The sequence below is a fragment of the Scyliorhinus torazame genome, chromosome 12 (assembly GCF_047496885.1).
Source record: "Scyliorhinus torazame isolate Kashiwa2021f chromosome 12, sScyTor2.1, whole genome shotgun sequence".
Taxonomy (NCBI): domain Eukaryota; kingdom Metazoa; phylum Chordata; class Chondrichthyes; order Carcharhiniformes; family Scyliorhinidae; genus Scyliorhinus; species Scyliorhinus torazame.
Window position 1 is genome coordinate 31,579,822 of NC_092718.1, and position 27,101 is coordinate 31,606,922.

The following is a 27,101-nucleotide window of genomic DNA, read 5'->3' on the forward strand; positions in this document are numbered from 1 at the left end:
AACCCCCACGAGGCTCAAAGGGGTGGCCCAATCGATCTCGCTGTGGGACTTGTGAATACGAGCTCCCCGAATGAGGGGCGGAGGTCCAGCAGTGGGGCTCATCAGTTCCTCGAGATAAAAGCCAGCCCAAGAAGGGGCTGGCACCTCGGGATGGTCCCGGCCTGGCACTTGGAGTGTTGCTCAGTTGATGTGTTTCCTAACTGTGAGCAGGAAGTAAACTACTTTTGCCTTCGGGACTCCTCATTGACTACAATAGGAACTAAGCAAACAACACACTGATGGGGGCTATTGGTGTAACCCGACCAGAAAATTGGTCTGGTGCCACAGATCTGTGCCCATTTTTTGCAAAGTTGGTTAACCCTGATTATTCATTAATAACCAATCAAAAAGTCTAATCTGTGTGATATAATCTTCCCCCATGTAATTGCATGCTTTTTAACCACTGGACCATTAATGCGCTCCACATTAAGATAATTGGTTCCAGGTTCCATTCAGTACTGCCATGTTGTGGGCAGGGTGTGTATCTCTGGCAAGATTCTCTACAGTGCCATCTCTGGGTATCAACTGTTAGAGGTGGATGAAAGAGCAGGTGGGATCGGTTACTGTGTCACTAACAGTGCTGGCTCATCCGTCCCTCGACAGCATATGGTAGATGGCCATTCAAACTGGAGTCTGATAATATCTCAGAACGCAGTAATATGATGACTTTGCACATGCCGTCTGACTGGGTTGCGGGTAGAGTAGGTAGGATCACTAATTAATCCGTTGAGAAACGTACACCCTTTCATCTCACAGCTCTGGTGACGCAGGCGAGTGCCCCTTCGAGGAGGATGGATCAAACTGGCAGATGTTGAGGCCAGCACTCAATATTCTGACACAAATACACTGCCAAATTACGAGCAGGATAGAGAGTGACTCATTGAAGCATGATTCAAGTGATTGGGCTTGACGAGGCTACAGCAAGTCATTTATTTACGGAACTTGTTTCTCGTATTCTTTAAACAGCAGTTTGTATTCCTGTTACAGTTGCAGTCCTGAAGGAAATAAAACTATTCCCTGATTTGAAAGATGTTTAGAGCGTTATTTGTATTACAAAGTAGAAGCAAAAAGATTTTGTTATCTAAATATATCTTTGAAGTACCAATACTTTATACAGCTGTAAAATTTTAATTAAACAAAAAACATTTCCATATCCTGTGTCCACTATTTACCTTGAACTTGCTCCCATTCCCTTTTAATAATCTGACCTAATTGGCAAGTCCATCATGTTGCCCATCAGTTCTCCTCGATGTATCTCTTTCTGCTTCTGAAAACGTCAATTACAGAGAACCTGCTTTTAACCAGAGGATCTGCCATCATTAATAGATTCATCACATCACTGCGTTTGCTTTGGCCAGTTGCAGTAGTTCAATTATTTTCTTGCTAATTGGCTCAATTTTCCTTTAATTAGCTTTTTTAAAAATGGCAGGTGGGCTGCCGATGTCAGCACCCACATGCGCAGCATGGCAAGGGCCCCAATCTCTTCCCTACCTCTGGTTCACGCTCCAAAGATGCTGCCAATTCTGCTGAGTATTTCCAGCATTCATTTTGCAGAAATATGGCTAACACTGCTGCCTCACAGTGCCAGGGACCCAGGCTCGAATCCAGCCTTTGGTGACTGTCTGCCTGGAGTTTGCACTTTTTCCCTGTGTCTGCCTGGGTTTCCGCCGGGTGCTCCAGTTTCCTCCAAAGGTGGGCAGGTTAGGTGGGTTGGCCATGATCTACAATGGGGTTGCAGGATGGGATGGGGTGGGGCGCAATGCTCTTTCGGAGGGTCAGTCCAGACTGAATAGGCTGGGTGGCTTCCTTCTTCACCGTGGTGATTCTATGAACTGTTATGTATCCGCTGTAATCTTAGCTGTCCAATTGCTCTCAGAACAGAGATGACACCAGTTCTAAGCCGACAACCAGTTTATTTACAGTACTTTAAAATATCCCAGAACTGACAAGTTTTTGAATATACACATGGGGCCGAATAATACGGGAGGGGGGGTGACCCATCCACCCCCAGGAAGGAAAGTCAGGGTGGAGCTAACATAGAGTCATAGAGTGCGAGTTTGCCACTCCATTTTGTCTGCTGCCAATCCCGTTGCGCAGGAGCATCATGGGAGAGGTCCAAAACGGGCTGGGCGGAGACCAGTCATGATGGCTACTCTGGCGGCCTCGGAGCCCCCCTGGCACTCCAGACCTGGACACCCTGGCAGGGCAAACCTGGCACTGTCAGGGTGTCAGGGCATGGCCTGGGTACCAGGCTGGCAGCGCCAGGGTGCCTGGTTGGTACTGCCAAGGGATGAGGCCTTAGGGGGTCATTCCCATCAAACTTTCCCAAAATGACACTGAGGGCGTGATTCTCCAGAAAGGTTTCCAAGTGCTGTAGCGATCTAGAACCGGTGCGAACTACCCAGTGCTCAACCCAGCAAGGCCAGCAATGTTATTCAATATTAATTTGTCCAGTTCATGAGACCCCCACGGGCTTCTCACTCCAAATGCCGGCTCGCCAGCTGATTCGCCGACACCGCGCTTGCCAGCTCCCCGCTAACAAGGTCGAGCAGCACTTAAGCTGCACTTGCTCAGCCAACCCCAGCTAGCTCGCAACAATGGCGCCGAGGAGACCAGCCTCAAGATTCGGGACTGCTGACCTGGGGAGGCTGCTAGATGCTAGTGGCGAACGATGCCCCCTCTGTGCCTCCTCAGGAAAAGCTCTCCCACAATCACCGGGAGAAGGCCCAGACTGGCGGTAGTGTGCCAGACATCAGAATCCTCACCACCTTCGAGGAGCGTACCCTGGAGGTGACTGGGGTGGCCGAGGACTGAGTGGTTACCAACACAGAGCTGGCGGATGCCGTAGAGGTGAGGAACCACCGTGCTCCACCTGGAGGGCCTGTCAAACATCAGTTGTTATTGCCTTGCTGACTGACTGACCCATCCCTCCCACTGACCACATATCCATTCTTCCGCAGGTCCTCTAGCCGACGGCGACGGCCCGTCCCGGGCAGCTCCCTCTCCCATGACCCCCACCTCGGAGCAAAGCTCTGAGGATGCCACCATAATAGTCGCTTCACAGCTGTCATCCCCACCCTCCACCAGCGCAGATACACGCACCTCGGTGGGAAATGTTAGTGGTCAGGCTTCTGGCGCACAATCTGGTGAGCACCACACAGCTGATGATGCACATCAGGCGGGGGCAGGAACCCCGAGGCAAGACAGCAGTTGGAGGTCCCAGCCTGATGCTGACCCTGTGGAATAGGTTATCCCGGAGCTGATGGAGACATCCGGGTTCAGCTGGGAAATTCAGAGGGAGATGTCAGCGACACTCCAGCAGAACTATAGCCACTTGGGGGTGTGCCAGAGGCTACGGGCGCTGGGGCTGTCACCGGCAATGGGTGGCACCGAGGCCAACACTGCTAGAGTGGCGACCGCAGTGAAGGATCTGGTGCACGATGTTGGCACCATTAATGAAGGTGTCCAAGGCGTTGCCAGTCATGGTGGCAGCTATGGCTAAGTGTCTCGGCAGAATGCCTGACACGCTGGCAGGTGTGACCCTGTACCAGGCGGACCTTGATGAGGTTCTGCGGTAGATGTCCCGCTCTCAGACGGGAATGGCCGAGGCGCTGCGAAGCTTGTCCCAGTCACTGAGGAGCGTCGCTGAGGGCGTCAACACCATGGTGCGGACCGTGGGGAGCCGCCAGAGCTGGCAGAACCAGATGATGCAGGACCAGCTGGGGCTCGAACCAGCTGCCCCTCCATCCCAAGGTGAGTCCCAGGGCTCTATGAGCACTGACTGGAAGGAGGGGGTACTGAATGCCAACCCGGACCCGTCCCATGGGCCGGCGACAGTGGCCACCAGCTCCCCCAATTTCTCCCCTCTGATGAGGCTATGTCTCACAGCCAGCACACGGGACACGGGTGGCTAACAAGAGAGCCGGGGCCCTCCGGCCTCAGAGCCCCCAGAGGACGCCCACCAGGGGCATCGAAGGCCACAGGACGAGGTAAGCAGCTGGCTGATGTACAGCCTGGGGACACACCTAGATGTAGTGGTAGAGCTAGTAGGACAAAGCATATCAAGGATCGCTAAGGGTACCAGGGGAGGGGGTGGGTGTTTAGGTAAGAGGGCTGGGGGTGGGGCAGTGGGCAGCAGCATCGGATGGGTGGGGAATTGTAAAACACAATATAAACCTCTGTGCACACTAGTATGATGCCTCTGAAACTTGCTGACCTCTGAACCCTTGACCCATCTCTCCCTCCCCCTCCTCCCCCGTGGCCCTCACCCACTCTCCGGCCATGGAAATGTCCAGGGAGCTGTGCCCCGGATGTTGGCTGCTGCGTGTGTGGTGCTGCCTCCCGCAGTGATCAAGCACAGTGTCCGGGCATCACAGTCTGACTGGGTTGCTAGGCAATGACTCCCACATGCTACATGGCCCACCCACCCACGGTGGGGCAAGGGGCAGGGACAAGGGTTGCCCCTGGAATGGGTACACACGATCTAGGGTTTGGATGGTGGTGCCGCTTGCGGTTGCCCCCCCCCCCCCCCGGTTCCCCCCCCAGCACTCCTCGCACCCTCCCATGGCGGCCCACCCCTGCGGAGGGTCGTCTACCCCCAGTCGAGGGTCCCCCGCCGAGCACTGGGGTAGCAAGCCCAGCACCCCGGGCTCTTTGCCTGTGGGCAAAGATGGCTACTCACCTCCTAGGCTCCCCACAGGAGCCCTTCCGCCAGGTTCATGTTTTCAAAAAGGAGTACTAATCACAGTACTACTACACCACCATCTCCTCCAAAAGTCCCATATAGATGGTCAGGTGTTCTCCATCTATCCCAAGCCTGGTGGTGTAGAAAAGTGAATATCTTCTCTGAGGTCTTCACTGGAGGTACGCTGCACCAGTAAGGGGAGAGTTGGAGAGATTTCCAATATTCCTAGCTCAGGCCATAGACATCCCATATCCAGTTTAGTCCAACATGCTGTGCTTTGACCAGCAGTCAGAAGGCCCAGAGGCCCAAAAGGCATTTTATACATTGAGGGGAAAGAGGAGTTACAAATCTGGGGCGGAATTCTCCGGAAACGGCGCGATGTCCACCGACTGGCACCCAAAACGGCGCAAATCAGACCGGCATCGCGCTGCCCCAAAGGTGCGGAATGCTCCGCATCTTTGGGGGCCGAGCCCCAACCTTAAGGGGCTAGGCCGGCGCCGGACGAATTTCCGCCCCACCAGCTGGCGGAAACGGCCTTTGATGCCCCGCCAGCTGGCGCGGAAATGACATCTCCAGGCGGCGCATGCACGGGAGCGTCAGCGGCCGCTGACAGCTTCCCACGCATGCGCAGTGGAGTGAGTCTCTTCTGCCTCCGCCATGGTGGAGGCCGTGGCGGAGGCGGAAGGGAAAGAGTGCCCCCACGGCACAGGCCCGCCCGCGGAGCGGTGGGCCCCAATCGCGGGCCAGGCCACCGTGGGGGCACCCCCCGGGGCCAGATCGCCCCGCGCCCCCCCCAGGACCCCGGAGCCCGCCCGCGCCGCCTTGTCCTGGCGGTAAGGTAGGTGGTTTAATTTACGCCGGCGGGACAGGCATTTTAGCGGCGGGACTTCAGCCCATCCAAGCCGGAGAATCGCGCGGGGGGGGGCCTGCCAACCGGCGCGGCGCGATTCCCGCCTCCGGTGCCGGAATCTCCAGTGCCGGAGACTTCGGCAAATGGCAGGGGCGGGATTCACGCCAGCCCCCGGCGATTCTCCGACCCGGCGGGGGGTCGGAGAATCTCGCCCCAAGTACCTTTTCTTCCATGGACCTTCAAGTTCCCTCACGGCCTCCTCACCCCACTCCCCCTCTCGCCCCTTTGTTCACTAATTCATGGCGACTCAAGTGCAGACCTCACCACAGGATTTCTTTGTGGCTCTGTATGAGAGCTGGGAAATGAGGACAGTGGCCTGGGAATGACACCCCTACCTCATTTTAAAGCTTACTCTGTTCCCCAGGCACAGACCCGGTTAGATACAGGTGAGGAAGCACCAGGATTTTGGAGGGAGCATTAGGGAAGCAGAGGGGTGCATGCATAGGTGACTCCCCTTAAGGGAGTCCCCCCCCCCCCAGTTTCTGCCTGCAGCAGCAGAGAAGAGAACAATTATCATAGAATCATAGAATTTACAGTGCCGAAGGAGGCCATTCGGCCCATCGAGTCTGCACCAGCTCTTGGAAAGAGCACCCTACCCAAGCCCACACCTCCACCCCATCCCCATAACCCAGCAAACCCACCCAACACAAGGGCAATTTAGAATGGCCAATGCACCTAACCTGCACATCTTTGGACTGTGGGAGGAAACCGGAGCACCCGGAGGAAACCCACGCACACACGGGGAGGATGTGCAGATTCCGCACAGACAGTGACCCAAGCCGGGAATCGAACCTGGGACCCTGGAGCTGTGAAGCAATTGTGCTAACCTCTATGCTACCGTGCTTACTCAAGAATAAGAAAGAGGAAATTCTTATTGTAGCCTGTTTTCAGCACTTCACACATACGCTAATAACTCAAGTGGTAGGAGTAAAACTCAAATATGTCAGGGATGGAAAATCATGCAGAGTGTATCACAGGCATCTCGCTCCTGCCCACCTTGCTTCAGTTTGTGACAGTTGAATTCCACCCTTGGTGTATCACGGGTGTACGTCATGCCACATTCCCACCATGCCACATTTCTGGTTCAGCACGCCGGCGGGATGTTCCGTTTCGCCGGCTGGTCAATGGGGTTTCCCATCGTGGGGCAGCCCCCCGTCATCGGGAAACCCCGGGCTGCTGGCAAAACGGAGCATCCCACCGGTGGAGAATCCAGCCCGAGGTCAGACTTTGATGGTCATTGTCAGTTTGTGCTAATGGTTACATTCCTGTCTCAGACACAAAATTCCACTCCAGGATTTGAGCATCTTGTCCAGGCTGTGACTTCAATATTGGGAGTTATTGGGGGGGGGGGGGCACATTGTCATTGGTACCCCTGTCCCAGAGGGGACATTACCTCGGGGCCCCATTAGACAGGCGGAAGAGATCTTAAGGTACTACTTTAAGAGGAGAAGGGACATTTTCTCATGAACAACGTTTACTCTTCAACAACACCCTCCAACCAAATTAAACGGCCACTTGTATCATTTGCTATTCCGATCATGCAAGCTTGCTGCCGTGTTTGTCTACAAAACAACAGTGGCTACATTTCAAAAGCAATTCATTGGTTGTGAAACACTCTAGGACATCCTTAGAGTAAAAGCGAACGATGACCCAGTCCCAGCGTCTGAGGTAACCTGATGGAAAGAAATAAAGGTCAGATTCTCGATCAACTCAGTTCCACATTTTATGAATGCACACATAAACATAATTACACCTAAAACACTCCAGTGAAAAACATTCCTCCTGTTTCTATTAGTTAATAAGATGCTTATTAAGTCTGATATGTACTATTATTTTATGCAATGTTAATAAATAAAGGACCAGTGGTCATAATTTCCCCTTCACACTGTTTCCAGAGAACAGAATAAGTGGATCATTGACTGAAACAGCATGGTAAGTGTTGAATCCACAGTAGGTAGAAGCATAGATGGAAGTAGAAATTCTAGAACAAGGGGCGTCATTCTCCGACCCCACAGCGGGTCGGAGAATGGCCGTTGGCCGCCGTGAATCCCGCCCCCGCCGGTTGCCGAAGTCTCCGAAGGGAGAAAAGTCGGCGGGGCGTTAATGGCGCCGCAGACGTCGGAGAATGGCACGGGTGTGCGCAAGGCAGCCGATTTTGGGCCTGCCGATATTCTCCCGTCCGGATGGGCCGAAGTCCCGTTGACGTGATGACCGGTCACGTCGACGTAAATCAAACTTCCTTTTAATCGGCGTCAACCAGTGCTCAAGGTTCACGCCGACCAGCGTGGAGGTGGGTGACGGTCTGGGGGGTTGGCCGCTGGGCAGGCGATGGCGTGGCCGCAGTCTGAATGTGTGGGGGAGAGGTGTGTGTAGGGTTTTGTGTGTGTGTGTGCGGCGGGGGGGGGGGGGTTAGAGTGGGCTGGGCTCCGGGGGAGAGCCGGGAGGGGGGTCAGTGCCGGGGAGGAGGATGGGGGGTCCGTGCCGGGGAGGGGGATGGGGGGGGTCCGTGCCGGAGAGGGGGATGGGGGGGGGGTCCGTGCCGGGGAGGGGGATGGGGGGTCCGTGCCGGGGGATGGGGGGGTCCGTGCCGGGGAGGGGGATGGGGCATACATGCCGGGGAGGGGGATGGGGGGGGGGTGTCCGTGCCGGGGAGGGGGATGGGGGCTCCGTGCCGGGGAGGGGAATGGGGGGTCCGTGCCGGGGAGGGGGACGGGGGGGGTCCGTGCCGGGGAGGGGAATGGGGGGTCCGTGCCGGGGAGGGGGATGCGAGGGCAAGTGAGTTGGTCCACCTGGCCAGGTGCCAGCCTCCAACAGTTGGACCCATGCGGTCCATGCCACCTGGCTGGGGGGAGGAGGGGATATGGGCAATGATGACATGTCGACCCCCCCCCCCCCAACCAGGCCGTCATGTTTTCCGATCATCCAGCGATGTTGGCCGCCGTGGCGTCAGCCGCTAATGTCTATGTTGCCCTGGATGAGGAGGAGCGTGCCAGAGAGGGTGTCCCCGCCGCAGAGGGGCAGGCGGCAGCCGCCCAGGCTGGAGGGACACCTGACCGACAGGACGAGGAGGGGGAGGAGGACGTTGCGGCCCCACGGCAACGGAGGCACCCGAGGGCGCCCCGTACGTACCGGCCCCGGCAGTCATACCAGGACCTCACGGACCGGGAATGCAGGAGGAGACTCCGGATGAGCCGGGAAACCGTGGCACACATCTGCCACCTGCTGGCACACCTGTCACCGCGTGGCACTGGCGGGGGACACCCTCTTCCCGTGTCCGTCAAGGTTATGGTGGCCCTGAACCTTTATGCAATGGGGTCATTCCAGGCACCGAGTGGGGACCTGTCCGGCATATCGCAGACATCGGTGCATCCGGGCAGTGACAGATGCCCTATATGCCATGGCGCCGATGCCCTCAGCGATGGCCTGCTGAGACTGGGCCATGGACTGCTGAGACTGGGCTATGGCCTGCAGAGACTGGGCTATGGCCTGCTGAGACTGGGCCATGGCCTGCAGAGACTGGGCCATGGCGTTGAGCACCTCTGCCATCCGGCACTGGCACTGGCTCATGGCCGCCTGTGAGAGGGCAGCCATGTCCTGGGCCACAGACGCCGCCTGCACGGAAAGCCCCAGGCCTCGCAAACCGTTCCCCATGTCTGACACCGTCGCAACCATTGCCTCCACCGCGGACGCCACCCGTGCGGTGTCGGCCTGGGTGGCACGTATGACCGGCACCACTCCCAGCTCCTGGACGCGGGTGGACTCCTCCACCTGCGACTGCAGCCGCCGCAAGCCGCCCGTCACCCTCTTCGCTCGTCTCCGGGTCGGTGGTTGCATCGGATCTATGTGTGGGTGTGGTAACTCCAGGAACCCGGGATCCATCTGGGCGGCAGATGTTCGCTTGGGCTGGGCTGCCCTCCGACCGCCCCGCCCCTCTGCTGCTCCTACCTCCACCTGCTGTACCGGGACGGCTGTGTTGTGCGCACCAGTGAGTGTACCAGACGCCTCATCACTAAAGTGCCCAACCGAGGTGAGTGTTTCTGCGATGGTGGTGTTGTGTGCGCGTTACTCCTGTGGCGGTGGGGGGGGGGGGGGGGGGGTGGGGGGGGTGGTGGCAGGGGTAAAAGGCAACAGTGTTAGACAGGTATATGAATGCACGCCATCGGTTGCGCGTGTATTGCAGAGGTTAAGGTTAGGGCTGGATTCACTTGGGGATATGGGGGAGGGGGGATATGGGGGATATGGGGATGGGGGGATATGGGGAGTGGGATATGGGGGAGGGGGATATGGGGGGGATATGGGTGAGGGGGGATATGGGGGGGATATGGGGAGGGGGATATGGGGGATATGAGGGAGGGAGGCTATGGGGAGGGGGATATGGGGGATATGGGGGAGGGGGGATATGGGGGAGGGGGGATATGGGTATATGGGAGAGGGGGACATGGGGGAGGGGGTATATGGGGAGGGGGATATGGGGGAGGGGGGATATGGGGGATATGGGGGAGGGAGGTATATGGGGGAGGGGGGATATGGGGGATGGGGATATGGGGGAGGGGGATATGGGGGAGGGGGATATGGGGGAGGGGGGATATGGGGGAGGGGGGATATGGGGGAGGGGGGATATGGGGGATGGGGATATGGATATCGGGCAGGGGGGGAGGCTCACCCGGCCTGCTCTGACGAGGTCGTTCACCTTCTTGTGGCACTGGGTGCCTGTCCATTGTGTCAGGGCCGCAGCGGTGACGGCCTCTGCCACCTCCCTCCACAGACGCTTCGAGCCTGCTCCGCCATTCACTATGGCCGAGCAGGGCAGCACGGTAGCACATTGGTTAGCACGGTTGCTTCACAGCTCCAGGGTCCCAGGTTCGATTCCCCGCTGGGTCAGTGGCTGTGCGGAGTCTGCACGTTCTCCCCGTGTCTATGTGGGTTTCCTCCGGGTGCTCCGGTTTCTTCCCACAGTCCAAAGATGTGCAGGTTAGGTGGATTGGCCATGCTAAATTGCCCATCGTGTCAAAAAAAAAGTTAGGTGGGGTTACTGTGTTATGGGGATAGGGTGGAGGTGTGGGCTTTAAGTGGTGTGCTCTTTCCAAGGCAGGTGCAGACTCGATGGGCCGAATGGCCTCTTTCTGCACTGTAAATTCTATGTTCTATGTTCTATTATGATCATAGCTGATCATCCAACTCAATAGCCTAATGCCGCTTTCCCCCCATATCCTTTGATTCCCTTCGCCCGGAGTGCTGCCTCTAAGGAGACCATTTGGCCCATCGTCCTCTGCCAGCTCCCTGAAAGACCTACCAGTTAGCCCCACTACACCATTCTTTCTCCATAGCCTTGCACTCTATTCCTTTTCAAACATATCCAATTCACTTTTGAAAATTGGTACAGATTTGGCTTTTTCCAGCCTTTTGTGCTGTGCATTCCAGGTGAGGGTGTTGCTCGTTTTAGCCTTAGTTTACTTTATTCTTATTCTGTCACCTTTGCTCATGAGTCGCCAGGTATCTTTCTGATACCGCCACGTGGTTCAAGTCCAAGTAATGATTAATAATGCAGCACACCGCTTAGTAAGAGTTAAATCAACACTCATTTATTATATACAGCAATTAATACTTATACAATAATCCTACTTCTAGACTACTACCTACCACTAAAGGCCAATACTTAACTTTGGAAATGGCCCACCAGGTCAGGGAAATGAATGGTCTTTCGAATTGGTTCTGAGCCTGCGGGATTCAAAGGCTGGTACAAGTCGATAGTCAGGAGCGCCTATCTGGTAGCGATTGCTGGAGTAACACTTACGGTTTTCTTTGTCGAAGGGTCTCGAAGGTTGCGAGCAGGAGAAGAAGGGTCGAGTTGAACTTGGCCCCTATTCTTATAATCCCCAGGGGCTTCCCGCCTCTCGGGGCGGACCTCGTACCTGGTTCCAAGTGATTGGACTTGGTCCCAATCACTTGGTTCGATATGCTCCAATAATGGGGCGATTCCTTGATTGGGGGGTGGTCGTTTAACCTTCCTTTGTGTCAGCCCCTGCTGGCGCCGAAAGGTCTGGGTCAGCTTACGGGGCTGTTTAGCACAGGGCTAAATCGCTGGCTTTGAAAGCAGACCAAGGCAGGCCAGCAGCACGGTTCAATTCCCGTACCAGCCTCCCCGAACAGGCGCCGGAATGTGGCGACTAGGGGCTTTTCACAGTAACTTCATTTGAAGCCTACTTGTGACAATAAGCGATTTTCATTTTTTTCATTTCATTTCAATTGCTAATTTGTAGCAATTGTTCCCGGGGATGGCTCCTTACTATGCAGATGGCTGGGTTGTTGTGATGTTGATGGCTGCAGGTATCAGTCTGGGCTGACTTCCCCAGAGGCGAATACACTGTTTTACCTGCAGCTGTCCGTTTGAGTCCTGTTGGCTGATTTTCCCATCAGCCTCTTTCGTTCGCCATTTTAAATCGGGGTTTGACCATTCTAATCGGGAATCAGCCATTTTACGTGGCTACAAGGGCAGTTCCTTGAGTCACTTAATTTTAATGCGCATTTTTAAAACATTTATAAATTTCCTGGAAATAATGGGGAGAGGAAATCTTCCAGCATTGTTTACAATGGCGTTGTCTTTTTGATTTGTATTAATGTTACTGGGCCAGTAATCTAGAAGCGGGTAGATTAATGCTCCCATGACAACTGGTGGAATTTAACTTCAATTGATTAACAAATCTGGAATAAAATTAATAATGATCAGAAAACTGCAGCAGTGGATTGTCGTAGAATCAAATCTATGTCCGCTTATGTTCTTCATGGGAGGACATCTGCCAATCCTACAGGGTCTGGCCTACATGTGACTCCAGATCCACAGCAATGTGGGTAACTCTGAAATGGCTGAAGAAGTCACCCAGTTATAACAAACTGCTACAAATGAATGCACTGTAGGTTTACCCGCGCTACATGAAATGCAGTGGTTCAAGATGATAGCTCACCAACAAAGTCACAACGGCAATTAAGGACGCGTAATAAATGCTGGCCTTGTCTGTGCTGCTCACATTCCAAGAACAATTTTTAAAAAAATCTTGCATACATTTTCGATTCGCTGTACTGAATTAGCTAATCTTAACTGGGCCAATGGTTGTATACTTCACTTGGCCCTAGTGTCCCAGGCTAGGAAGGAGTTAAATGAACAGGCTTCCTTACTGATGGTCATGGTCCAGTAGTTAGTTTCTGTTTGAACTTTGGGCGAGGGCAAGACTGGGTTTGACTGTGGATCGCCCCCAAAGTCAAATGGATGTCCAAAGAATTTCCACAGAGCAGAAGGAATCCATTTCACAGAATAGAATCCTAGAATCATTACAGTGCAGAAGGAGACCATTTGGCCCATTGAGTCTGCACTGACCCTCTGAAAGAGCAACCCACCCAGGCCCACGCCCAATCCTATCCTTGTGACCTCACTAACCTTTTGGGCACTAAAGGGCAATTTAGTGTGGCCAATCCACCTAACCTGCACATTGATTTATTGATTGATTGATATTTATTGTCACATGTACCGACGTACGGTGAAAAGTATTTTTCTGCGGCCAAGGGAACATATACAGTACGTACATTGTAGACAAAAGAATAATTGACAGAGTGCATTGACAAATGGTACATCAACAAATACTGATTCGTTACAGTGCGGAACAATGGCCAAACAAGAGAGGCATAGGGCGTCGTGAATAGTGTTCTTACAGGGAACAGATGAGTCCAAGGGAGAGTCATTGAGGAGTCTGTGGGAGGAGACCGGAGCACCCAGAGGAAACCCACACTCCACAGACAATCATGCAAGGTTGGAATTGAACCCAGGTCCCTGGCACTGTGAGGCAGCAGTGCTAGCCACTGTGCCATGTGCCGCCCATCAAGTCTGCACAGGCTCCCTGAAAGAGCATGCTATCTAGTCCCACTCCCTGCTTTCTTTGCGTAACCTCAATCAAACATGCCTCCACCACCACCCTCTCAGGAGGTTAGTTCCTGATCTGGGCTCTCAGTGAAGAATGATCAGTTGGGCAAAGTGCTCCTGGCACTCATATTCCAGAAAAGCCAACTGCACCTTCTCAGACAGCTGGGACGTGCCCTGATGATTAACCTTTGCTCCCAATTCTCATTGCTGTCATCACAGTTTGACAAACATACCACAACAATTGGGATCATGCGCCGATAAAATACAAAGTCCTTTTTCACTATCAAAGGGAAGAATAGTAAACTAATGTTACTCATTTACGGCCCATGGCAGACGGAAAAAAAATCACTTGATCAAATTAAACTCAACATTTATGAAAATCACATTCTGTCCATCTCATTAAGGAAAGTGTACATTTAAAAGGAATGGGTGTATACCATGCATCTAATGTTTTAACAGTTCTCTTTATTAAATTTTAGTTGTTGCCAAATTGCTTTTTCTGACACTCCTGCAACAAACCTTATCTACTTCAGCACTTAGTTCATCTTATGCTCCGTTGCTTACATGCCCTGAGGCGTGACGAGAACTTGTCAGTATGCAAAAACACAGTTCTTCATAGAAAACATCCACCAGCACCAAAAACATCACTGAGCCACTATAACCTCTGGGGCTGGAAGTATCATCAGGGCAACCAAGAACTGGCAGATTAAAACCATGAAAACATGCAACAAAGAAAAATACTAAGGGTTTTATATCTAATTCAAGCCAAGTAGTTTGTTAGTATTGGAGAAAGTTTTGCCTTGTCGAATGAAGTGCATTACAAAGCATTTATCACTTTGCAGAGAGAGACAGATGTGTCTCAGCCCTTTTGCAGCATTCACGTTAAAAAATATCCTCCTAATGTGAGCCAGGTTTCAGTATTGCAAGGCTGTACCTGATGGGAAATACTTATGCACAGCAATTTTGAATGGCTTTTGAGTGTGCAGTCAATTGGCAGCTTATCTTTGACTGGAGGCTTCCACTGGAGACTAAAGCTGGCTTCAGACCCAAAGTTGAAACTAGGTCATTGCGTGGAGCATAAAGTTAAATTTAGTTAGGCTAAGGGGTTAAGAACAAGTTAAAGTTGAAGTGAAGGGCATTAAGGTGAAGGCCTTTAGCTGACCCTTCAACAGTGGCAGCCAATTTCTATTAGCCATATAGTGATTCCAGTCAGGGACTACATTTTCTCTAAAGCACCTCCCAACCTGGGACCTCCATTACGTAAAAGGACAAGGACAGCAGGCACAAGTGAACACCATTTCCTCAAAGTTCCTCTCCTAGTTAAACACCCATCAGCAGTGGGCCCAAACTCTGAAACTCCCTGAAATTAAATTCAGAGATGTGTGAGGAAATGCATTTGGCGAGGACGAAAAAGGCAAGGGAGTACACAATAAATGATAGGATTCTGAAAAATATGGAAGGACAGAAGGATCTTGAAGTGTACGGGCGCAGTTTTTCTGGAAAATCACTACGTGACTGTGGCGAATGTATTTCACCTAATGCATGAGCTGTCTGTACTGTCTGTATAATGATGTGACCCATGACCTGGAAGTGATGATACGGGCTACTTCCAGGTACTGTACTGGAACCTTGGTGGGCTCCGCCCTCACCGGGGCCATATATAGTACGGCCACCTGTGGGTGGCACTCATTTGTACAGCCGACTCTGGCAGGCGAGGTCATGGATATTAAAGCCTAATGTTCACTCGTTCTCACGGTCTCACAGTGAATTGGCGGTATAGCAGTGACATTACAGGCGAGAAAATGGGTGTGATTTGCACCAGTACCGACGGTGCAATTCGGATTGCGATCTTCAGGCACTTAGTCAAATATATTTTCCCCATGTGAAACACATCACGCCTGAGTCGCCAGACACCTGGGGTGAAATTCTCCGGTATTGGTGCGATGTCCGCCGACTGGCGCCCAAAACGGCGCAAATCAGTCGGGCATCGCGCCGCCCCAAAGGTGCGGAATGCTCCGCATCTTGGGGGGCTGAGCCCCAACCTTAAGGGGCTAGGCCCGCGCCGGACTAATTTACGCCCCGCCAGCTGGCGAAAAAGGCCTTTGGTGCCCCGCCAGCTGGCGCGGAAATGACATCTCCGGGCGGCGCATACACGGGAGCGTTAGCGGCCGCTGACGGCATTCCCGCGCATGCGCAGTAGAGGGAGTCTCTTTCGCCTTCGCCATGGTGGAGACCGTGGTGAAGGCGGAAGGGAAAGTGTGCCCCCACGGCACAGGCCCGCCCGCGGATCGGTGGGCCCCGATCGCGGGCCAGGCCACCGTGGGGGCACCCCCCGGGGCCAGATCGCCCCGTGCCCCCCCCTGGGAGCACTCACTCCCAGTCAAGCCAGGAGGACGTCAGCAAGAAGTCCCACACCTTGGTTCTCAGAGGGAGCCTGAACCAGACTTCTTTATACCATGGAGGAGAGTCAGGCCACAATATACCCTCGTGTTGGCAGCAGACCCCTGAGCAATGTCAGCAGTGCAGAAGGAGGCCATTTGGCCCATTGGGTCTGCACCCACCCTCCGAAAGAGCACCCAACTGAGCCCACGCCCGCACCCAATCCCCATAGCCCCACCTAACCTGCACATCTTTGGACCCTAAGGGACAATCCACCTAATCTGCACATCTTTGGACTGTGGGAGAAAACCAGAGCACCCGGAGGAAGCCCACGCAGACACAGGAAGAACGTGCAAAACCCCAAAGACAGTCACCCCAAGGCCAGAATTGAGCTCGGGCCCCTGGCACTGTGAGGCAGCTGTGCTAACCAGGGTGCCACCTTGTCGCCCACAGTACATGTAGGAATATTCAGTGTGAGACCTGGTCATTGAATGCTAGTTTAAACCCTTTGTTTGTACATGCACAGAAGCACCCAAAGTGAGCAGTGGCATTGAAATGGCATGGGACTGAGATTAGACTGAGAGTTGAGTTATTGGAACCCAGCCTCCCTGTCTCCACACTCACACAGTTCCCCTCCCCCCCCCCCCCCCCCCACCCCCCATCCCCTGCCCCACCCCTCCTCCTGTTCTCCAGTAATAATTCCCTCTAAATTCCTCAAAATTAAGACCTGAATTTCTAGAGTGCTTTTCATGACCACAAGACATCTCAATGCACTGAAGCCAATGAAGTACTTTTGAAATGTAGTCACTGTTGTAATGTAGGAAGGACAGCAGCCAATTGGTCCCAGTAAGCTGCCACACACAGCAATGTGGCAATGGTCAGATAGTCTACTTTTCTGATGTTGACACAGTCTTGGAAAACCAGAGTAATGTTTGATTCATACCCTCCATTTAGATCTCTATACCAGAATCTAAATTTAAATCACCACCTTTAAGACACTCTTCAAACCCAAGATTTTCATTTATTACCTGACCTTCTTTGACTTGGTGGCCATTGATTCAGAGCCAATGAAGTGCCTTATTCACCAACATTAATTAAGTTGTACTAAATGCAAGTTGATTCTGTGGAGTGTAACATTGTAAGCTCCTCTTTAATTGCAGCAACAATGTTACAAAATCTGTAAGCCCCAAAATGGGAATTTCCAACCAAACAGAATGGATAATTTAATGTGCCCACATTGGCGACATGGTGGCACAGTGGTTAGCACTGTTGCTTCACAGCGCCAGGGACTGGGTTCGATTCCTAGCCTGAGTCACTGTCTGTGCGGAGTCTGCACGTTCTCCCCGTGTCTGCGTGGGTTTCCTCCGGGTGCTCCGGTTTCTTCCCACAAGTTCCAAAAGACGTGCTTGTTAGGTGAATTGGATATTCTGAATTCTCTCTCAGTGTACCCGAACAGGCAACTGGGGGATTTCACACTAACTTCATTGCAATGTTAATGAAAGCCTACTTATGACACTGATAAAGATAATAATTATTATTCTTGCGTTGGAGAATTGACAAGCACAAAGTTGCAGAATCACCTTTCCCGATCCTTCATTTCCTCAAACTTCTTTATTTAAGCAATTGGTGCATTATGATGGTTGATATCATAGAATTTACAGTGCAGAAGGAGACCATTCAGCCCATCGAGTCTGCACCGGCCCTTGGAGCACCCAACCCAAGCCCAAATCTCCACCCCATCCCCGTAACCCAGTAACCCAACCGTTTTGGACACTAAGGGCAATTTATCATGGCCAATCCACCTAACCTGCACATCTTTGGACTGTGGGAGGAAACCGGAGCACCCGGAGGAAACCCACGCAGACACGGGGAGAATGTGTAGACTCCGCACAGACAGTGACCCCCCCACTGGGTTGGAGAATTGCCTGGGGCTGGCGTGAATCCCGCCCCCGCCGGCCGCTGAATTCTCCGGTAACGGATAGTCGTCGGGGGCTGGAATCGCGCCGTGCCGGTCGGCGGGCCCCCCCCCGGCGATTCTCCGGCCCGCGATGGGCCGAAGTCCCGCTGCTGTCATGCCAGTCCCGCCGGCGTGAATCAAACCACCTGCCTTACCGGCGGGGCTGGCAGCGCGGGCGGGGCTCCGGGGTCATGGGGGGGGGGCGCCGGGCGATCTGGCCCGGGGGGGTGCCCCCACGGTGGCCTGGCCCGCGATCGGGGCCAACCGATCCGCGGGCGGGTCTGTGCCGTGAGGGCACTCTGTTCCCTCTGCCTCGGCCATAGCCTTCACCATGGCCGACGCGGAAGAGACCCCACCCCTGCGCATTGCGGGGATGAAGTCAGCAGCCACTGACGCTCCCGCGCATGCGCGGACCTCCGCCGGCCGGCGAAGTCCTTTCGGCCCTGGCTCGCATGGCGACAAAGGACTTCCACGCCAGCCGGTGGAGCGGAAACCACTCCGGCGCGGGTCTAGCCCCTCACAATGAGGGCTTGGCCCCTAAAGGTGCGGAGAAATCTGCACCATTGGGGCAGCCCGATGCCGGAGTGGTTCCCGCCACTCCATCCCGCCGGGATCCCCCGCCCCGCCGTGTAGGGGAGAATCCCGGCCAAGAGCTTTATTAGAAAGGTGTTTGCGCAACAGGCTTTAAAGGTAGACTGACTGTTACCCGCCCAAACTGCCGATGACATTGTCAATACATCACATGATCGGACTCTTAAAGTGACCTTGTCTAGCTAATAACAAACATGAATACACAACACTTTGCATCTTTTTCAGTTTGAATACGGCAGTGTCAGTGTTAATCCTAACTGAACCCTTAACCAGGATTGTACTTTGAGCACCATGTGCTTTCCTCATGTGCTAGAATTAGACTGAAGAGAAAAGGCTGGCAAACAATCAAGTTTCTGTTCTAATTCACAAATTAGAAATGTGCTTCCTGACTTGTATTTTTTTATTGTATTTTTAAAGAAGCCATTGCAAATACTCTCTTGAGGTGAGGAGTACTTGTTGTTTTGGCGTGCCTTTAGCACTTAGACAAGGATGTTACTCCAAAGGTGTTTGGCAATTAAATGTTTATGCAATCAAATATTTTTAACCCGAACTTGGATTTATCACCATTGTTCAGCATTTTAGCGTAAAGGCAAAAGATATTCAATTCGTCCACGATAGGCTGGCTGCTGGAATTAGAGATGACAATTTTACTCAGCAACAATAAATTCCACTCAACTAATGGAAAAATCACTTCACCCTGCAGCAGCTGTGACTAATTCATTCAGCGACAAAATATTTGTTCAGATATATTCATGGCTTCAGTTTATAAAACGTGAAGAAAACTCGGAGGGTGAATATTTCAGTCCACAGGTTCTATTGGCACAAATCACTGTTAGTATTTAAAAATCTATTAAAAGCAATTAATTAGAGGGTGGCACAGTAGCACATTGTCTAGCACAGTTGCTTCACAGCTCCAGGGTCCCAGGTTCGATTCCCGGCTTGGGTCACTGTCTGTGCGGAGTCTGCACGTTCTCCCCGTGTCTGCGTGGGTTTCCTCTGGGTGCTCCGGTTTCCTCCCACAGTCTAAAGATGTGCAGGTTAGGTGCATTGTTTGTGCTAAATTACCCTTAGTGTCCAAAAAGGTTAGATGGGGTTACTGGGGTAGGGTGGAGGTGTGGGCTTAAATAGGGTGATCTTTCCATGGGCCTCTGCAGACTCGATGGACCAAAAGGCCTGCTTCTGCACTGTGAATTCTATGATCTATGGTCAATTCCTGCTGTTTGCGTCTCTTACTGCTAATTCCTTACAATCCCAATGTTAGGGCAGCATGGTGGCGCAGTGATTTAGCACTGCAGCCTCACGGCGCCAAAGTCGCAGGTTTGATCCCGGCTCTGGGTCACTATCCGAGTGGAGTTTGCACATTCTCCTGTGTTTGTATGGATTTTGCCCCCACAACTCAAAAATGTGCAAGCTAGGTGATTGGCCACACTAAATTGCCCCTTAATTGAAAAAAATGAATTGGGTACTTTAAATTTAAAAAACAAAAATAATCCCAATGTTCACGAGGTTATACTTTGGCTACAGATGCATGGTTCGTGCAGATTGAAGTCCAAACGTGTTTGAATTATGGCGGCCTCCCAGCAGGTTCCAGGTGGGTTCCCTCCTTGGTGGCAACTCCATGGCCCACAGAGATCTTGCAGCCTCACTGATGGTCACTACTAGCTGAGTGTTATCTATTCGCCAGGTTGATTTATATCTTATAATGTCTGATTTATCTCAGAGCAATGCAAGGAAGCCACTAGCTTCAAATCTACAACAGGTCAATTTAAAATACTTTAAAACATCTCAGAACTCACATGTCCTCGTGGCGCAGCTCCTGAAAACTTCAACGTACTTTGAACCAGGTGGCACAGTATAAAAGCTGTGGGGTTGAAATTCAACTCCAGTGGGAATGTAAAATGATTGGGTCGATAATGGATCAACCACTCGTTATATAGCCAGCAGAATTTCCTTTAGTGGAATCATGAATGTTTGGAAAAATTGTATTTTTTCATTTGAGAAATTTCAGAGAAGGACCCAGTCTTGGAAAAAGTGTTAGAGCGACGACCAGGCAAACTAGCAAGTAGCGACAGGGTGATCCTGAAATTAGGATGAGTAGAACCAGTGAATTGTAGAAGAATAGGAAGACTTGAGAGAAGCTCCCTTGCTTTCTGCATGTTCAAAGAAAGGAATCAAAGAAGGAGACATTGCAATGACTTCTTAATTTCAACAAGATGATGCATATCTCAAGCAGCTTTATATGTTAAAGTGTAAGCGTAGGTTGTGAGTACTCTGCATGAGCAGTGAAGTAAGAAGTGGGTTGATTTATCAAAATATCCCTTTGGAGTAAAATCATTGGAAGCAAATTATTTTATTGACTTTTTTTTAAAGTATTTTGTAAGATAGCAGCACCCTCTGCTGGATGGTCATTATAACACTAAATAAATAAAGTCGCCTGATTTTCCTCTGCATTTACACTCACAATTCACCCTGAGCACAAACCAATTATATGGTTGAAAGATCATAGAACTTCTGTAACTATGCTACACTCTTCTTGACCTTTTACCCTGGTTTAAATTAACGTCTCAAATGCGAAAATTTTCAACTTGGGCATGTTCAGTGGGGGCTTGTATCATGGCCATCAGATTTTCAGGGATAACTAGAAAGAAGGTACTTTTTCCAAATGTTTAATAATAATTTATTTGGAGTGCTTTTGTTTTTAAATGACAACTCTGCATTGTTTGTTTCTTTAAATGACACCAGTAAGAGTGACATAACATGTAGAAAACATCCCGCAAGCCAGTTCCTAAACATGTTCATAGAATCATAGAATTTACAGTGCAGAAGTAGGCCATTCGGCCCATCGAGTCTCCACCGGCCCTTGGAAAGAGCACCCCACCCAAGCCCACGCCTCCACCCTATCCCCGTAACCCAATTACCCCGCCTAATCTTTTTTGGACACTAAAGGGCAATTTAGCATAGCCAATCCACCTAGCCTGTACATCTTTGGACTGTGGGAGGAAACCGGAGCATCGGGAGGAGACCCACGTAGACACGGGGAGAACGTGCAGACTCCACATAAACAGTGACCCAAGCCAGAAATCGAACCTGGGACTCTGGAGCTGTGAAGCAACTGTGCTAACCACTGTGCTACCGTGCTGCCCAACGTTCATGTTGTACATGAATGATGGCTAAATGAGTTAAAACTTAATTGCTGAAAGAAACACACAGTGAGTGTTGGTCCATTTCCTTGAGCCCCGATATTTAACACTGAATTAAATTAAGCCCTTTTCCCCCCTTCATTCTTTGATAGGATATGAGGAAGACCCTTAAAATGGCTTACTAGGTAATTGCAAAGGGGCAGGGGCAGAGGGTCATTATGAGCCAACCACATTCACAGATTAATTGCTATGAATCTGGAGTAACATGAAATGAAATGAAAATCGCTTGTTGTCACAAGTAGGCGTCAAATGAAGTTACTGTGAAAAGCTCCTAGTCGCCACATTCCGGCGCATGTTCGGGGAAGGCCGGTACGGGAATTGAACCGTGCTGCTGGCCTGCCTTGGTCTGCTTTAAAAGCCAGCTATTTAGCCCTGTGCTAAACCAGCCCCTCATTTGGCCAGACCAGATGAGCACAGCAGATTTCCTTCCCTGAGTCAACGAGGTGGGTTTTCAATGACAATCAATGATGACGGCCACCATTACTGAGACTGGCGTTATATTCCAGAGCCATTGTCGGAAATCAAATTGAACCAGCTGTCATGGTGGGATTTGGAGCCTTGTCCAAGAGCATTAGCCTATGTCTGTGGACTATTAGCCTAGCAGCATTATGACTGTGCCACCATATCTGTTAGTGTGCATTCTAATGAGATTGGAAGGACACTTGAGTGTAACTTTACACCAGCATAACTGGGTGCAATTTCAGGTTGTTATAACCTGCCTACTTACCATTGGCTGGGGACTAATGACTATCCCACAATCCTGTGGGAGTATGAGCTTCCCCAATGAGGGGGGCGGAGAAACCACTAGTAAACTCCTAGTATAAAAAAAGCTGGCCAGTTCAGGAACCAGCAGGAAGGAGTATGTAGCAAGGGAAGTTACTGCTACTGTTATGTATATATGTTATAGTAAATAAATGTTATTACTTTGTATCCTTAAAACTCGTGCTGGATTCTTCGTGGCCCTTACAAAACTGGCGACGAAGGTTAAAGTGAATAGCTGTCTACACTGCTGAAGCCACCTCCCTGGATTTTTGTTGGATACAGGTTGGAAGTTGTTTTCTATTATACCATGCCTCTGTACGGACGTTTGGATGTTTTTGATGCTGCGCTGGAAAGCTGGAACCAGTACACACAACGGATGCGTTACTATTTCTGGGCAAACAATATCCCCGAAAACGAGCGCCAGGTGGTCATATTGCTCACCGCCTGCGGGCCGCATACGTTTGGGGTGATTAGGAGCCTTACGTACCCAGCTGTGCCGGACACCAAAACGTTTGATGAACTTGTGAATATAGTGGGACAACATTTTAACCCAACCCCGTCCACGATAGTCCAGCGTTACTGGTTTAATACCGCTGAGAGGACCCCTGGAGAATCCCTTGTCGATTTTCTATCCAGGCTACGCAGGATTGCGGAGTACTGTGACTATGGTGAGACCTTGTCAGAAATGTTACGCGACCGTTTGGTTTGCGGTATTAACAATGCGGCCACCCAGAGAAAGTTGTTAGCGGAGCCAACATTGACTTTTCAACAGGCCATTCAAATAGTATTGTCCCGAGAGAGCGCAGAGCGAGGAGTACAGGAGCTACAGGGAATGGAAGTGCATGCCTTGGGGCGCAACCCCTTCCGTCCGAAAACGTCCTCCCGCACTCCTGCGGTACCTTGGGCGAGGCAACGTCCGGACCGACGCCAATGGCCGTCGGACATTCCTCCCCGAAGGGAGCCTTCTCCAGAGCCAATGGATGAGGAGCCATGTCCGTGTCAGACTTGTAGGTGCCGACCCCGTCGCGGACGGCGGTCCTGGGGGCGCCAGAGGCGCCGTCATTCCGACCGAAACTGGGACCAGCCCAGGGGCTGTACCTTCCATGTGGGTGAACCTGAGGCGACTACTCCTGAGGACGTGGAGACGGAGGACGACTGCCTGCAGCTGCATTGTGTGGCAGCTCCCCGTGTGGCCCCCATTAAGGTGACAGTACGGGTCAATGGCCACCCGCTTGAGATGGAGTTGGATACTGGCGCAGCGGTCTCCGTGATCGCCCAGAGGACATTCGACCGCATCAAGCAGGGTATACAGACCCTTACTTTAACTGACTCACAGGCCAGGTTGGCCACCTACATGGGGGAACCACTGGACATTGAGGGAACTACAATGACCCCTGTTGTCTATGGACGCCAGGAGGGGGTTTTCCCACTTATCGTAGTGCGCGGCCATGGGCCCAGCCTGTTGAGTCGGGACTGGTTGCGCCATTTGCGGTTGCAATGGCAGCACATCCTCCAAACAGTTTCTGAAGTGTTGACTGAGGTGCTAGGACGATACCCAGATGTATTCCAGCCTGGTTTGGGGAAAATAAAAGGGGCCGTAGCCCGTATCCAAGTTGAACCAGGAGCCACGCCGCGCTATTTCCGGGCGCGCCCAGTGCCTTACGCCTTGCTTGAGAAGGTAGAAGGGGAGCTCACTCGTTTGGAGAGTTTGGGTATTATCAGGCCCGTCCGTTTTGCTGACTGGGCAGCACCAATTGTACCTGTAATTCTTCGTGGCCCTTACAAAACAGGTCTAGCCTTTGGGTTGCGTCCAGAGTGGCCAATACTCTCGATGGGAATAATGCAGAAAATATAACGTAAATAGTTTCATTTTGGCCAACAATTTATACCAAAGAACAATGGTTAACAAGCCTTTAAATAACCCCAGTTAATGTGCTGAAAAACACAGCATTCAGTTGGCATGGAAATTATGTTAAGTTCAACCTATCTTTACTCAGACTCAGTAGAGACTGACCTTTGTTAGTCAATCAGCATTTGGAAGGTTTTACCCTCCCCATTCCGTATGGTCTCAAAATTACTGCTTTTAAGTGCAGAGGTGCCAAGATCAACATGCATTGTTCAAACTACAAGTGTGACAGAAAGGCTCTCTGCAAAATTAAATATAGCCCATTGTAGAATTTGATGTGAATGTGGCAGCAAAAAAGGACTACCTACGGGGTTGCTGCTTAACACAACATACTTGAACCAAATGACGGAATATATCTGTAAATGTAATGAGCCAATTGTCGTGCGCATTCTATTTGGCGCACTGAAATCATGAACCTTTAAATTTATTCTCATAGATGAGATTACCATTTTAAATTTGAGGCATTGGGAGACAGCAAGTCAGCCTAGAATGATTCAGGACAAGGGCCTGGGTGACATGGAGGCAGGACTTGGTGCACGATAGGGTATGGGCAGTGGAGGTTTTGGAGAGTGAGGGATGGGAGACCCAGCCAGCAGAGTATTGGGAAAGGTGACTCTGGAGGTGTCAAAGGCATGGGTGAAGATCCAGCAGCAATTGGGGCGGAGATATGTTTTTACAATTAAGAGGCAATTTAGCATGGCCAATCCACCTACCCTGCACATCTTTGGGTTGTGGGGGGTAAGAGCCATGCAGACACAGGGAGAGGGCGGAGATATGTTTGGCCGAATTTTTCATTCTGGGGCTGAGACTGGGAAATCCGTATCCCAACAGCACGTCACGTGGGAAGTAGGTCTCCGACACAAGTTTTAAAGGAAAAGCCTATTGCCAACCAGTGAGTGCACTTGCCGCCTGATCAAGGACGGTGAGCTGTCTCTCACTCTGGTGGGCAATAGGAGACCCTCCTTCGATGACACATAAGCAGCCCCACTGTATGATCAGGGAGCTGCTGAATCAAGGACATGGATGATGTGTTGGGTGCTCTGCTACACAGACAAACCTACACGGTTGCGAATGGTACAACTCAGTTTTATTGCTAACATTTATTTACAGTGGTAAACAACCGTGTTGGTCCGTCTGTGTAGCAGAGTACCCAACACATCGTGGTACCAGGAGTGGGGTCGTGTTCCCTCATTATGTTGTTGTTGAGGTCTTTTGGATCAATGCAGATCCGGAGCTCACCGGAGGGCTTCTTAACACACACCATGTAGCTGACCCATGGCGTGGGCTCCATGACCCGGGATAGACCCCTTGGTCCTGGAGATCCTGCAGCTGCTGCTTGAGGCGGTCTTTGAGTGGCGCTGGGACCCTGCAAGGTGCGTGAATTACCGATTTGGCGTCCGGTTTGAGTCGAATTCTGTAGGTGTAGGGCAGTTTTCCCATGCCCTCGAATGCCTCCTGGTTGTGGGCGAGGACCGATTGGAGCTGTGCCCTGAATTCTGCATCCGGAAAGTCAGATGTGCCTTCTGGAGACCGAGCATGGACTCGTTGCACGAGGTGGAGAACCTTGCATGCCTGTGCACCTAGCAGGGAGTCCTTTGATGATCCGACTATCTCGAATGAGAGTGTGGCCGTGTGTGTGTTGTGTGTCATCTGGAGCTGGCAGGATCCCATAGCCGGGATAACGTTCCCATTGTAGTCAACCATCTTGCAACGGGATGGCCGAATTGGTGGTCTGACCTTCATGGCGTAGAAGGCTGACCATGCTATGAGGTTGGCGGAGGCGCCAGTGTCCAGACGGAATGTTATCGGTGATCGGTTGACCGTTAGGGTGGCACACCATTCATCACCCGGATTGACAGTGTTCACTTGCAACGGCTGGTGGGTCCTGGCTGGAGACATCCGGTTCCCATCAAAGACCGCAACACGGAAGGCGTCCCGGTCGTCTGTGTCACTGGTCTGGATATCGTCTGGGCACGACTCGTAGTAAGGAGGCTGAATGGTCCGCACGTCGCTGCGAGGTTGTCGGAATTGGGGAACATTGGCAGGTTGAGCTGCTCGACAGCAGGCAGCGTAGTGGCCCATCTTGCCACAGCGGAGGCATTGTCGGTTTCTTGCCGGATATTATCACTTTAAATGTGCGGCTCCGCAGTTGCCGCACGTCATGACGTCATGGCGTTCGTTGCGCCACCGCGCATGCGCAGTTCGGTCTTGCATCGAACGCGCCTGCGCATCACGCCCCTCTGTGTCGACGTCGTTTTTGGCGCACACAAACGCGGGAGGCCTCGCAAAACGCGGGAGGCCTCGAAAAGCGCGCAAAATGGCCGCCCTCGTCCGGGCTGCAGGCTGGGAGGAACTCTATCGCCTGGACCCATTCGGCCTCATAGGACGCCTGCCTCGCCGATCCAGTCGCGTAGGACCCCTGCCGCGCTGATTCGGCCGCCTGAAATTGGGAGTAGCGGCTAGTCGCATTTTCATGCAGGACACAGGCTTCGATTGCGGAGGCTTGGGTGAGGCCTTTTATTTTTAAGAGCTGCTGGCATAGGGTGCCCGAGGTGACCCCAAAAATGATCTGGTCCCGAATCATGGACTCGGAGGTGGTGTCGTAACCGCAGGACTGCGCAAGGATACGGACATGCGTAAGGAAGGATTGAAAGGGCTCATCCTTACCCTGCAGGCGCTGCTGGAAGAGATACCTCGCGAAACTCTCGTTGACCTTGACGTTGAAGTGTTGGTCGAGTTTGAGAAGGACCGTCTTGTACTT